We start from the raw sequence: 14017 nt of genomic DNA, 5'->3' as shown, positions 1-14017 counted from the left end.
CTGTTGTATGTCCTGTAACTGTATCACAGTGGATCATATTCACACACACACACACACCGTAATACACCCTGTTGTGGCCCTCGCACACACACACACACACACACACACACACACACACACACACACACACACACACACACCGTAATACACCCTGTTGTGGCCCTCTGCCAGATGAGAGGATAAGATTCCACAGCTATGAGATCTCTGTCAGGAGCAATCAACTGAACACACACACACACACACACACGCACACACACACACACACACACACACACACACAAACACACACACACACACACACACACACACACACACACACACACACACACACACACACACACACACACACACACGGATCTGGTGAGGGCAGGAACAAAAGCAATCCATCACAAAACTCTCTATATTGACAACCCTACAAATCAGCCAGGGTTTCCATCAAACGGTAATAGCCGGCTTTTGGCCGATAAAAAATAATTTAAAAGTTGATGAATAAAATTTGCCAGGGAGAAGAAGAAAAAATCCCATTTCGAAATAATGTTTTTTTTTTGCATATTCAATGATGGAAATACCAGTCGATGGAAATACATTTGACTGGTCATGCTTATCGGTCTACAGGAAAATCTGTCTGCTACAGAATCTCAAACAGGAAATGCATAGGCAATGGAAGGCAGGCTTCATTAGTGCGTCACACACCACTTTGCAATGAGCTGGAGGCAGTATGCATTTTGAAAACATATACACTACATGGCCAAACGTATGTGGACACCTGCCCGTCGAATATCTCATTCCAAAATCATAGCCATTAATATGGAGTTGGTCCCCCCTTTGCTGCTATAACAGCCTCCACTCTTCTGGGAAGGCTTTCCACTAGATGTTGGAACATTGCTGCGGGGACTTGCTTCCATTCAGCCAAAAGGGCATTAGTGAGGTAGGGCACTGATGTTGGGCGATTAGGCCTGGCTCGCAGTCGGCATTCCAATTCATCCCAAAGGTGTTCGATGGGATTGAGGTCAGGGCTCTGTGCAGGCCAGTCAAGATCTTCCACACTGATTGTGCATGGGGCCATTGTCATGCTGAAACAGGAAAGGGCCTTCCCCAAACTATTGCCACAATGTTGGAATCGTCTAGAATGTAATCGTATGTTTTAGCGTTAAGATTTCCCTTCACTAGAGCTAAGGGGCCTAGCCTGAACCATCAAAAACAGCCCCAGACCATTATTCCTCCACCACTAAAGTTTACAGTTTGCACTATGCATTCGGGCAGGTAGCGTTCTCCTGGCATCCGCTAAACCCAGATTTGTCAGTCGAACTGCCAGATGGTGAAGCGTGATTCATCACTCCAGAGAACGAGTCCAATGGCGGTGAGCTTTACACCACTCCAGCTGACACTTGGCATTGCGCATGGTGATCTTAGGCTTTTGTGCGGCTGCTTGCCATGGAAACCCATTTCATGAAGATCCTGACGAACAGTTATTGTGCTGACGTTGCTTCCACAGGCAGTTTGGAACTCGGTAGTGAGTGTTGCCACCGAGGACAGATGATTTTTACGCGCTACGTGCTTCAGCACTCGGCGGTCCCGTTCTGTGAACTTGTGTGGCCTACCACTTTGCGGCTGAGCCGCTGTTGCTCCTAGATGTTTCCACTTCACAATAACAGCACTTACAGTTGACTGGGGCAGCTCTATGTGACACTCTGGCTCCACGGACCTTTATTCTTGAGCCAGGGGTGTTCATGTTCATTTGTTTTGGGTGTATTTCTATGTTGGGGTGTCTAGGTTGTGGTATTTCTATGTTGGGTGATTGTGCTTGTTTGTGTTCATTGACTCCCAATCGGAGGTAACGAGTGTCAGCTGTTCGGCTCGTTATCTCTGATTGGGAGCCATATTTAAGATGTAGGTTTTTCTGTTGTTAGTTGTGGGTTATTGTTCCATGTTCCAGTGTCTCAGTTTCTGTTGTTGTCTATATTGGACTTCACGCATCGTCTTGTTTGTTGTTTTTGTATTCACGTGCTTTACATATTAAAGTCATGTTCACTCGCAACGCTGCGCATTGGTCTCCTCCTTCAGACGATCGTGACAGAATAACCCACCACAACGAGACCAAGCAGCGTGGCCAGGAGCCAACGCCCTTTCCAAATCTAGCGGATATCCACTTCGACTGGGTCAAGCCGCGTGAGGAGGAGAGAAGTTGGACTTGGGAGGAGAGGATGGAGAGTCTGGAGAGTCTGGCGAGGAAGATAGATGCCTGGTCCACGGGGAGGAGAAACCCCCAGAAAATTTTTGGGGGGGGGCTCACGACGTCGGGGCAGAAGGTGTACGGCCCGGAGGAGTGCAAGAGGTTGGCAGATATGGCCGCCAGTACAAGGGGGCTACTGGGTGAAGCAGGGAAGGAAAGTGTTGAGGCACGGCATGAGGTACTGGGGTGTGTAACCAGTTCGGTCCGGCCCGTTCCTAGTCCCGAGGTGCAGCCAGTAGTGTGTGTTCCCCGTACGGTACGGCCTGTTCCGGCCCCTCGCACTAAGTGTACGGTGCGCGTCGCCAGCCCGGTTCAGCCTGTCCCTGCACCACGTAGGATGCCTACGGTGTGCGTCGTCAGCCCAGCCCGGCCTGTCCCTGCGCCACGTAGGATGCCTACGGTGTGCGTCGCCAGCCCAGCCCGGCCTGTTCCTGTGCCACGTAGGAAGCCTACGGTGCGCGTCAGACAGCCAGAGTCTGCCGTCTGCCCAACGGGGCCTGAACTGTCCGTCTGCCCAACGCCGTCTGAACGGCCCGTCTGCCCAACGGCGCCTGAACTGCCCGTCTGCCCAACGCCGTCTGAACTGTCCGTCTGCCAAGCGCCGCAGGAGCAGCCAGAGCCTTCCGCCAGACAGGATCAGCCAGAGCCTTCCGCCAGACAGGATCAGCCAGAGCCTTCCGCCAGACAGGATCAGCCAGAGCCTTCCGCCAGACAGGATCCGCCAGAGCCAGCCAGCCAGGATCCGCCATTTAGTCCGGTACTGTCCCTTAGCCCGGTGCTGCCCCTTAGTCCGGTGCTGCCCCTTAGTCCGGTGCCGCCCCTTAATCCAGTGGGGTTTAGTTGGGGGGTGGTCATGAGGAAGGGTAGACGAAAGCGGAGGTTGACTAAGGTGGAGTGGGGACCACGACCTGGGCCTGAGCCGCCACCAGGGACAGACGCCCACCCAGACCCTCCCCTAGACTGTTTGCTGGTGCGCCCGGAGGTCGCACCTTTAGGGGGGGGTAATGTGACACTCTGGCTCCACGGACCTTTATTCTTGAGCCAGGGGTGTTCATGTTCATTTGTTTTGGGTGTATTTCTATGTTGGGGTGTCTAGGTTGTGGTATTTCTATGTTGGGTGATTGTGCTTGTTTGTGTTCATTGACTCCCAATCGGAGGTAACGAGTGTCAGCTGTTCGGCTCGTTATCTCTGATTGGGAGCCATATTTAAGATGTAGGTTTTCTGTTGTTAGTTGTGGGTTATTGTTCCATGTTCCAGTGTCTCAGTTTCTGTTGTTGTCTATATTGGACTTCACGCATCGTCTTGTTTGTTGTTTTTGTATTCACGTGCTTTACATATTAAAGTCATGTTCACTCGCAACGCTGCGCATTGGTCTCCTCCTTCAGACGATCGTGACACTCTAGCAGGGCAGAAATCTGACAAACTGACTTGTTGGAAAGGTGGCATTACATGACGGTACCACGTTGAAAGTCACTGAGTTCTTCAGTAAGGCCATTCTACTGCCAATATTTGTCTATGAAGATTGCATGGCTGTGTGCTCGATTTTATACACCTGTCAGCAACAGGTGTGCCTGAAATAGCCGAATCTACTATTTGGGGGGGTGTCCACATACTGTTTTATATATATTGTACTTAATTGTTTGGAACCTGAAAGTTTTACTACATATTATGAGGCATCTCTTACCTTGCTTCAAAGTAGCCTAGCCAAAATCAGACCATATCCGTGGAGGCAATTATTTTATTGCAACTTTCTTTCATTGTTTCAAAGGCACAATCCTAGTCATATTAGCAACCCATGCTAGTTGTTGCAGATTAGATCTCCCCTAAATTTCGAACATATCTTTTCATCTCTGTCACATGAAACCGCTGGCATGTGCAGTGTTTTCCCGCTAATTGTATTACGAACATTCACACATAGTCTACTGCCTTGTTCACATTGCTGCGCTTATAATGTGAAGAAATAATAGTTTATCAACATTTTAAACGTTCTGATCTGTTGCGTCAGACTCATTGCTTTTTAACATTTATTATGTAGCCTAGGCCTACTGGTTGTATGAATTTGGGATCACCGAGAGTCTGTTTGGAATAGGCAATTTTTTCACGAAAAGCTGACCAATAGAATAGGTAAACTTTTCTACTATGGGGTTAGTGATTTTGCTGTTCATTACTCGTCTTGTTGGCTGAGGAAAAGTACATCTTCAAAGTGCGCATCAGAATTAGGTAAGACGGACTGCACATCGGTGCATCCTCGACTTGCGTGTTCTGTTTATATGAATTACCATAATCTAAATGTGATTTCTGTCATTCTGAGCACCGTGGGTGGACACCCTAATCAGGTTACGCACCCAATGCATATGGGTCCGGTACATTTCTCAAATATCTGGCAAATGAAAATGCGGAAACCATGATCTCAGCATACAGCAGCAATACCATCTACATTAAACAAACTCACACAGACAGTCTCCTATCACGTCTACTGTTCACCAGAGCCAAAGGACACAGAGTAGAGATACGGTCCCATTCCCTAACCTTATCCTAGGAGTGTACACTTGCTCACTACCTCTCAAAGCTTTAGCTAAACACAATGAATTTATGTAAGGGAAGGGAATGAGTGCACACTTTGAAGAGAATGGGTAGAGGATGAAGGAGAGAAGAGAAGAGGATGAAGGAGAGAAAGGTAGAGGATGAAGGAGAGAAGGGTAGAGGATGAAGGAGAGAAGGGTAGAGGATGAAAGGGAGAAAGGTAGAGGATGAAGGAGAGAAGGGTAGAGGATGAAGGAGAGAAAGGTAGAGGATGAAGGACAGAAGGGTAGAGGATGAAGGAGATAAGGGTAGAGGATGAAAGGGAGAAGGGTAGAGGATGAAAGAGAGAAAGGTAAAGGATGAAGGACAGAAGGGTAGAGGATGAAGGAGAGAAGGGTAGAGGATGAAAGGGAGAAGGGTAGAGGATGAAGGAGAGAAGGGTAGAGGATGAAGGAGAGAAGGGTAGAGGATGAAGGAGAGAAGGGTAGAGGATGAAGGAGAGAAGGGTAGAGGATGAAGGAGAGAAAGGTAGAGGATGAAGGAGAGAAGAGAAGAGAAGAGAATGAAGGAGAGAAGTGTAGAGGATGAAGGAGAGAAGGGTAGAGGATGAAGGAGAGAAGGGTAGATGATGAAGGAGAGAAGGATAGAGGATGAAGGTGAGAAGGGTAGAGGATGAAAGAGAGAAGGGTAGAGGATGAAGGAGAGAAGGGTAGAGGATGAAGGAGAGAAGGGTAGAGGATGAAGGAGAGAAGGGTAGAGGATTAAGGAGAGAACGGTAGAGGATGAAAGAGAGAAGAGTAGAGGATGAAGGAGAGAAGGGTAGAGGATGAAGGAGAGAAGGGTAGAGGATGAAGGAGAGAAGGGTAGAGGATTAAGGATAGAAGGGTAGAGGATGAAGGAGAGAAGGGTAGAGGATGAAGGAGAGAAGGGTAGAGGATGAAGGAGAGAAGGGTAGAGAATGAAGGAGAGAAGGGTAGAGAATGAAGGAGAGAAGGGTAGAGGATGCCAGTGGAGCGCGAAGGGAAACATCAGACCTCTCTGCCATTCATCTGAGCGGAAGAGCGAGCAGTGCCCCGAGCCGAGCACCAGTCCTTCTTAATCGGTTGTGTGTGGGTGTGTGTGTGTGTAGGGCAGGGCTAGGCAGGGACTGATTATGTGGTCAAGTGTCGGAGTGACACCCTATTGTGTACCCACTGTTGTGGTGCAGGTTGATTAAAGCAGCACAAGGGAACAGCAGCATACAGCATATCATATTACTTCATTCAGCTAGTATTTGTAATTGACACAGCTCAGGTGTGGGCGTATCACTGCAATAGCCTAGTGTCAATTAGGGGGGGGGGGGGGGGGGGGGGGGTGTACCTGTACATCAAGCTGCCTCCTGTTAGAGAAACAGTTCTGACTCAGACAAGGCTACTGTATCACTTGTCATACACAGTGACAACCCAGGCTCCAGCCCCAGCCACAGCCCCAGCCACAGCTCCAGGCCCCAGCTACGACCAGGGACAGAGTTGATTACAGCTCAGCACTAGAACTCATCCAACCGTCCGTTCCATTCCATTCCTCTGGGCTGGAGTCACAGGAATTTCCCTTGGTTCCTGCCAGGGCCTTGCGCTCCAACAATGCAGTCAGCAGGAGCAGGAATGCCAACCATCCCCTTATGTCAACTCTCAGGCGGCGTCCCACATAGTACCCTATTCCCTGTATAGTGCACTACTTTTGACCAGGGCCCATAGGGTTCTGTTAAAAAGTAGTGCTCCTGCTGACTGCAGTTGTTGGTGCCATGTGACTCTCAGACTCAGTCTCAGTCTCAGCACTGCCAACCATCCAACCTACCGACGTTCCACATGACTCCAACAACTGACTAACACGCTTAGTAATTATTTGAATGCCACATACAGCAGAGCTATATTAATAGCTATATTTAAGGTTTGGTGGTGATCAGCTGAAACGCATAGCAGACGGGGTAGCCTATTTGTGTCACTGGGATTATTTGGCTTGGGAATAAAATAAATGTTTAAAGAAAGTCAATGAAGCGAAAAAGCTGTGAGAATGAGATGGTTGGTGACAAGCGCTGATGGTGATGGTGACTCTGCAGAAACAAAGTAAATTGGAGAAAGTAGGTTACTGTAGTGTATACTGATCCAGGACCAGTTTACTTCCCCCTTCAGCATAGTTAATTATGGTAAAGTAGCAATAAAGACTGACCCTGGAACTGACCTCACAGAGGCACTTTTACTCAATGTAAACAACACACGAGTTGTGGGTAGACAGGAACAGGAAGAGGTTACGGCTACAAACCTCTACAGTGAGGAAGTTCATGTTTCAGCTTCCTGCAACAATCACAATGACAAGACACCCAACTCTGGGGCTGTCTGGAGACAGTATGTTACTTGTCAAATAAATCCCTTCCTTGAAGTGACCACATATCTGCAGGGGTGAAAGTAAGGCAGTACGTTTCAGGATGGCGTCCCTGCAAAATAAATAGTGGGGGTTCTCCGTACCGGTAAAACATGAGCCTATCACAATAATTAAAACAAAATGTCGAGAAAACTGTAGGCTATTACACCACTTTTGATCATTACTGCATGTCACATGCATGAACAATTAGCGAACGGACTTGAAACTGGTGGTATAGCCTGCGCTCCAAAATGAGATGTGGTTTGATGACAACACTAAGGCAGAGATGAGTGGCCAACACCGAGACGCATGCCGACTGCTGTGGACGCATAAATTCTAGCCATATGACAATCGGCAAATGTCATTGAACTTTTTTGGTGTTTTGTGTAACAGATGTCTCTTTCCATTCACCACTGTTTAGGCTGGAAATGTGTTGCAAGTGAATGAACGTGTTCAGGTAGCCTAGTAAAGGAGCAGTTTGAAGTGATTGTTTGACAATCCGATTAAAACATCATGACTTTTGTGTTTATGCCACAGTTAATTAACAAATCTTTACAACTAGGCCCACAGAGATCCTATTGAATTAATAGGGATTCTACAGTGATGTGAAAAAGTGTTTGCCCCCTTCCTGATTTGTTATTTGTTTGCATGTTTGTCACACTTAAACGTTTCAGATCATCAAACAAATGTAAACATTAGTCAAAGATAACACAAGTAAACACAAAATGCAGTTTTGAAATGAAGGTTGTTATTATTAAGAGAAAACAAAATCCAAACCTACATGGCCCTGTGTGAAAAAGTGATTTCCCCCCCTGTTATAAAACAACTCAACTGTGGTTTATCACACCTGAGTTCAATTCCTCTAGCCACACCCAGGCCTGATTACTGCCACACCTGTTCTCAATCAAGGAATCACTTAAATAGGACCTGCCTGACAAAGTGAAGTAGACCAAAAGATCCTCAAAAGCTAGACATCATGCCGAGATTCAAAGAAATTCAGGAACAAATGAGAAAGAAAGTGATTGAGATCCATCAGTCTGGAAAAGGTTTGGGACTCCAGCGAACCACAGTGAGAGCCATTATCCACAAATGGCGAAAACATGGAACAGTGGTGAACCTTCCCAGGAGTGGCCGGGCGACCAAAATTACCCCAAGAGCGCAGCAACGACTCATCCAAGAGGTCACAAAAGACCCCACAACAACATCCAAAGAGCTGCAGGCCTCACTTGCCTCAGTTAAGGTCAGTGTTCATGACTCCACCATAAGAAAGAGACTGGGCAAAAATGGCCTGCATTGCAGAGTTCCAAGACGAAAACCACTGCTGAGCAAAAATAACATTAAGGCTCGTCTCATTTTAGCCAGAAAACATATTGATGATCCCCAAGACCTTTGGGAAAATACTCTGTGGACTGATGAGACAAAAGTTGAACTTTTTGGAAGGTGTGTGTCCCATTACATCTGGTGTAAAAGTAACACTGCATTTCAGAAAAAGAACATCATACCAACAGTAAAATATGGTGGTGGTAGTGTGATGGTCTGGGCCTGTTTTACTGCTTCAGGACCTGGAAGACTTGCTGTGATAAATTTAACCATGAATTCTGCTGTCTACCAAAAAATCCTGAAGGAGAATGTCCAGCCATCTGTTCGTGGCCTCAAGCTGAAGCGAACTTGGGTTCTGCAGCAGGACAATGATCCAAAACACACCAGCAAGTCCACCTCTGAATGGCTGAAGAAAAACAAAATGAAGACTTTGGAGTGGCCTAGTCAAAGTCCTGACCTGAATCCTATTGAGATGCTGTGGCATGACCTGAAAAAGGCAGTTCATGCTCGAAAACCCTCCAATCTGGCTGAATTACAACAATTCTGCAAAGATGAGTGGGCCAAAATTCCTCCACAGCGCTGTAAAAGACTCATTGCAAGTTATCGCAAACGCTTGATAACAGTTGTTGCTGCTAAGGGTGGCCCAACCACTTATTAGGTTGTAGGGGGCAATCACTTTTTCACACAGGGCCATGTGGGTTTGGATTTTGTTTTCCCTTAATAATAACAACCTTCATTTCAAAACTGCATTTTGTGTTTACTTGTGTTATCGTTGACTAATATTTAAATTTGTTTGATGATCTGAAACATTTAAGTGTGACAAACATGCAAACAAATAAGAAATCAAGAAGGGGGCAAACACTTTTTCACACCACTGTATATGTAATTCAATGATAAGCCCATACATTTTTCGAGGACATATAGGATTTCTTCCCGTACCAGGAAGAAGTGAATTCTACTTTCACCCCTGCATATCTGACAAGATTGGACAGGTGAAACTCAGGGTTCTCTAACACAGTCGAACGATCTAGGCTGCATTGCGTCAGATCAGTGATTGCCTCATGAAAATAAAGAATAGAAGGAAGGAAGGAAGGAAGGAGGGGTGTATTTCTCCGAATTCTGGTTCCCTGTCTGGTTGTCTGTTTCTCTGCAGTGAAATGGAAGAAGGGGTGATGGACCATGACCTGCTAAAGCATGAAACTGTGCAGATGCAGCAAGGTGACATCACTATGCACTGAAATATGGAATAGTCAACAAACCTCCCAAAACAACAGAGACCTTTTCTATTCTTAGCAATAATCAGAGACAGGACACCAAAGTGACAGAGTAAGGACACAGACGGGATATTTTAGAGAACAACTCATCTACTCAGTTAACCCGAAAAAGCACTTGACAAAAATACTGAAATGCACGCCGTCAAAACACACTCAAAGGCTTTGGTTCTAAAGGAGCAAAGCTCTAAAGCTTTTTGAAAAGGGAAATTAGAAAGCACAGTACTGAAGCCCCTATGATGGTGCTTTTACCAGTCCTGTCTCATGCAGTGGCATCTCGGTATCAGTGTTTCTGCATTATGGTTATGATATGGTTATTATATGGTACTGAAGTTACTATGATACTTCTTTTTTAGATATATATTTTAAGGTATTTCCAGGTTTTATTGAACAGATAGAGAGAGGTTGTGTCAAAGGATTCAAACCGATGCCTTTATAACCAGGATCAGTATGCTAGCTTAGCATTTAACACTGCCTCCCGTAACTTGCTTCTAACTGGGCTTGAACCAGGGTCCTCTACCTTGACAACGTAGGAACCGATTGAGCTATACAAAAGGGACCAGTTGGATGGCTCCCTCTGCAACGTTTCAGGCTAGCTGTGGAGTGATGTTATGGTACATTCTTAACTCCTCTACACTGACACTGTAAACATGTGTACCAGAGGTTGCAGCATTACCACTAGGCCAGCCAGGCCACACTATGATCCTTCTATAGGCCAATGATGTGTTACTACGATCCTGTCATTCTGTAGGAGGTGTCTATGGCCATTTAGATGGGGGGTAGGGTAGATGTTTACACACACATACCAATGAGCACATCCAGTGTCATATAGCATAACAAACTGTAGTACAGCAGAAGAGAAAGAAAGAAAGAAAGAAAGAAAGAAAGAAAGAAAGAAAGAAAGAAAGAAAGAAAGAAAGAAAGAAAGAAAGACAGTGGCCTGTAAACTACTGACACACACACACACACACACACACACACAAAGAGATTTGTTCAGAATGACCATGGATGGATGTCAGGTGTGTGCTTTCCTGGCCACTCTTCCTACTGCTCCTTTACATTGGATCAATATACACACCCTTATCTGGATAAGCCCCAAAAATAGGACTTCTACAACAGCAAAATCGACCTTATCAATTGATAATGATTTAGGGCGGCAGGTAGCTTAGTGGTTAAGAGCGTTGTGCCAGTAACGAAAGGTCGCTGGTTCTAATCCCCGAGCCGACTAGGTGAAAAATCTGTCGATGTGCCCTTGAGCAAGGCACTTAGCCCTAATTGCTCCTGTAAGTCGCTCTGGATAAGAGCGTCTGCTAAATGACTTAAAATGTTTAAAAAATAATGGCTGTAGAATATTGCTAAAACCACGGCAACATTGGATCAATACACACAACCCTATCTGGATAAGCACCAAAAAAGAGGACTTCTACAACAGCAAAATCGACCTTATCAATTGATAATGGCTGTAGAATATTGCTAAAACTACGGGCAAAATTTGAATCGAAATCAAATGGTGGAGCCTTGCGCTATGGGATGAAATACATCCAGACAGACAATTGTGTTAAAAAAAAAAAAAAAGTGTTTTCTGTAAGCCATGTCACCTGAATGACCGGTGGTGCATTTGATATGGCGCTTCCCCCCTAAAATACCACGACCGACCGAGACATACATAGCTTGTAGTAGGCCTACCATGTGCCTGAGGGGGGCATGCACATGAAATATACATTGTTATAGAATATCAACAAGACTCTGCATTAGAATATGGACTAGCCTATAAAGGATTGCTACGTGTCGGGTTGACCAGGTAAACAAGACAACAACAAGGTTATTGCAGGTTGGCAATGTATTATCATCCTCAGACACCTAAAACAATGCACTGCTTCCTATGTCAACCACTTATATGATCATTTAAGAGCGTTTCTGGTAGTAACATCACAAGTAAACACACACAGGGGGCATATTTAAGCCTTCTGCAAACGGTGCTACTTTGTGTAAACACGAACCAGACAAGAAACCAACAGACAAACAGAAAAGCAACTATCTCCTCATACTCGAATGCGCCTACCTCGGCACACAGCTTGGCGAAGAACGGTCCACTTCCCAGGTGGCGTAGAGGTTCATGTGGACTGGGCGATTCGAGGTGATCGTGACCGGTTTGGAGGGCTGCACGTGCGGGGAGGGGGCACCTCCAGTCCGCGGGAGCCCTCCTCGCTCCGACATCCCGGAGGTATCTTAGCTAAAAGGGTTTCAAACGAACGAGTTTAATAGCCTGTCTTCTTTTCCCTCTGCCTCTTCGTTGCAAAACCTACGGTGTGCGTGAACAGTTTGGCTAGTGAATGCGTAAAAATGTTCGTCCGTGCAATCGAAAGTTAATCCTTCTACTCTATAGAATAACTATTAATTTGGTTGTACTAAACGGTAACATTCCCGTCAATGTCCTTGATTTCCAAGCGAGCGAAACCCCTTTGTTTCTCTCAACTTGGCTCTGGATGTGTAATTTATCCGTGCAGGAAGCGAAAATTTCTCAACCAAGGCAAGTAGCACAATGCAAGAGCAAAAGAGCTACGCCTCTTGTTAAAGACGTAGCCGACGCTTCGATTCCTTTGCAGGAGAGTGGAGAAGAGAGAGAGAGATATGAGAAAATCATAATAACAGTGTAATAACAAGCCCTCCCTCAACATTCTGCTTTTGAAAGGTTAAAAGTTGGTTAATTAAGAAACTATTGACATTCAGGTAAAGCTATAAATAAATGGTATTATGTTATCAGTCAAACAAACTAAATTGATGAATCAATCAATCAATCAATGTGAATGGCTTTTTACTCATAAGGCACCTCTTTCCAAGCTCATTCATCGATTGCAACCGTGTGGATAACTTAAAAAATGTTGGCCTCAGAGGTGTGACTGGTGATGAATTCCAGTAATTTCCCCAGTGTGACATGATTAAAGGTCTTCTATTTAGTTTTGAGATGTTTTAAAAGTCCCCCATTCAGAACATGGGGGGATTCCACCCCTGAAGGGATTTAATCAGCCCAGCACAGAAAATTACTCGCCTCTGACAGTATACGCTAGGCTAGGAAGTCATCCCAAATGGCACCCTACTCCCTACATAGTGCCCTACTTTTCAACAGAGCCTGGTCAAAACTAGTGCACTAGATTATATAGGGGATATGGTGCCATTTATGACGTTTCCTATGTGTGAAACGCCGTCTTTCACCATTATAGGGTAATTATACTCTCGCACTGTCAGTAAAGATGTTAGGATGCAAAACCGGTTAGGCCTACATGAGCTCAACTTCGTTGCGTCACACGACCTTGAGAAATGTTTACTGTTGACTAACGTGTTTTTCCTTACAGTACTAGGCTACTTCAGGCAGACTTAGGCCATGCCTATTACTGAGTTACCGAATGTTCATGATGTCTCTATAATGTAGGCTAGGCCTTTCGCGTCAGCGGTAACAATGCGATTTGGGTACATACTGGATTTGATGTAGGCCCAATTGCAAACGGAGGGGTGGCACGCATTTTATGCTAGTCTGGCTACTGTTTGGTTAGAATATGAATCACTCAGCTGTTGTCATTTGATAATCAGACACACACGTATCATGGCTTGAACCAGCTTGTAGGGGGATCTATTTTCATTGATTTCACTATGCGTAATTGTCGTTTGTAATTAGCTTGTTCAGTGGTGTAGTGGAGGGTATACGCAGGTGTACGCCGTATACCCACTTATTGTTCAGTGGTCATTGCATATACTCACTTCTTAATCCACACTGATACGAATAAAAAACGTGTGACAGAACGAAAAACCAGAAAATCTGAAACCTGTGAATTTCTGACCCTGTTTATATTTCAATAGTAGGCCCACTATTAGCCTACTGCACAGTACAGCTTGGGTTGGCGTGACTGTGAAAGACCAATATGGGATTTATTATTTTAGGTCATTCAGAGTGTATGTCACTGTTTCTCATAGAATTTGTCACACAGGGCGCCTTTCCTTCTCCCAGCTGGCCTTTGAAAAGATTTTGGAAAAATTTGAGTATACCCACTTCTCCAGGCACCACTACAGTGCTGAGCAGGGCCGGCCCTCCAATTAGGCAAGATTAGGTTGTCGGCTATGGCGGCACTTGAATGTGGGGCATCATTTTGGAAATTGGCTGCCGCCCTCCGGCGCCCCTGATCGGCTACTACACCGCCGGCGGTGCCCCAGCCACCAGCCCATTCTTCTCCCGAAGTTCACTCCCACTATCCTTGGTAGCTATGGTGATATGTGTGT

General features: G+C 45.7%; 1 pseudogene across 1 annotated transcript in view; it reads right to left on the bottom strand.

Moving 5' to 3' along the window:
* The window catches only part of LOC311112652 (phosphofurin acidic cluster sorting protein 1-like), a 67991-nt pseudogene extending 55759 nt beyond the window's left edge, over positions 1-12232 (bottom strand). The window contains exon 1 of the transcript XR_014615928.1: positions 11808-12232. The product of XR_014615928.1 is annotated as a phosphofurin acidic cluster sorting protein 1-like (transcript). The remainder of the gene's footprint in view (positions 1-11807) is intronic.
* Between the last annotated feature and the right edge of the window lie 1785 nt (positions 12233-14017).

Source organism: Coregonus lavaretus, assembly GCF_964263955.1.
Source record: "Coregonus lavaretus genome assembly, chromosome: 39".
NCBI lineage: Eukaryota > Metazoa > Chordata > Actinopteri > Salmoniformes > Salmonidae > Coregonus > Coregonus lavaretus.
This window is presented reverse-complemented; position numbering and strand designations above follow the sequence as displayed.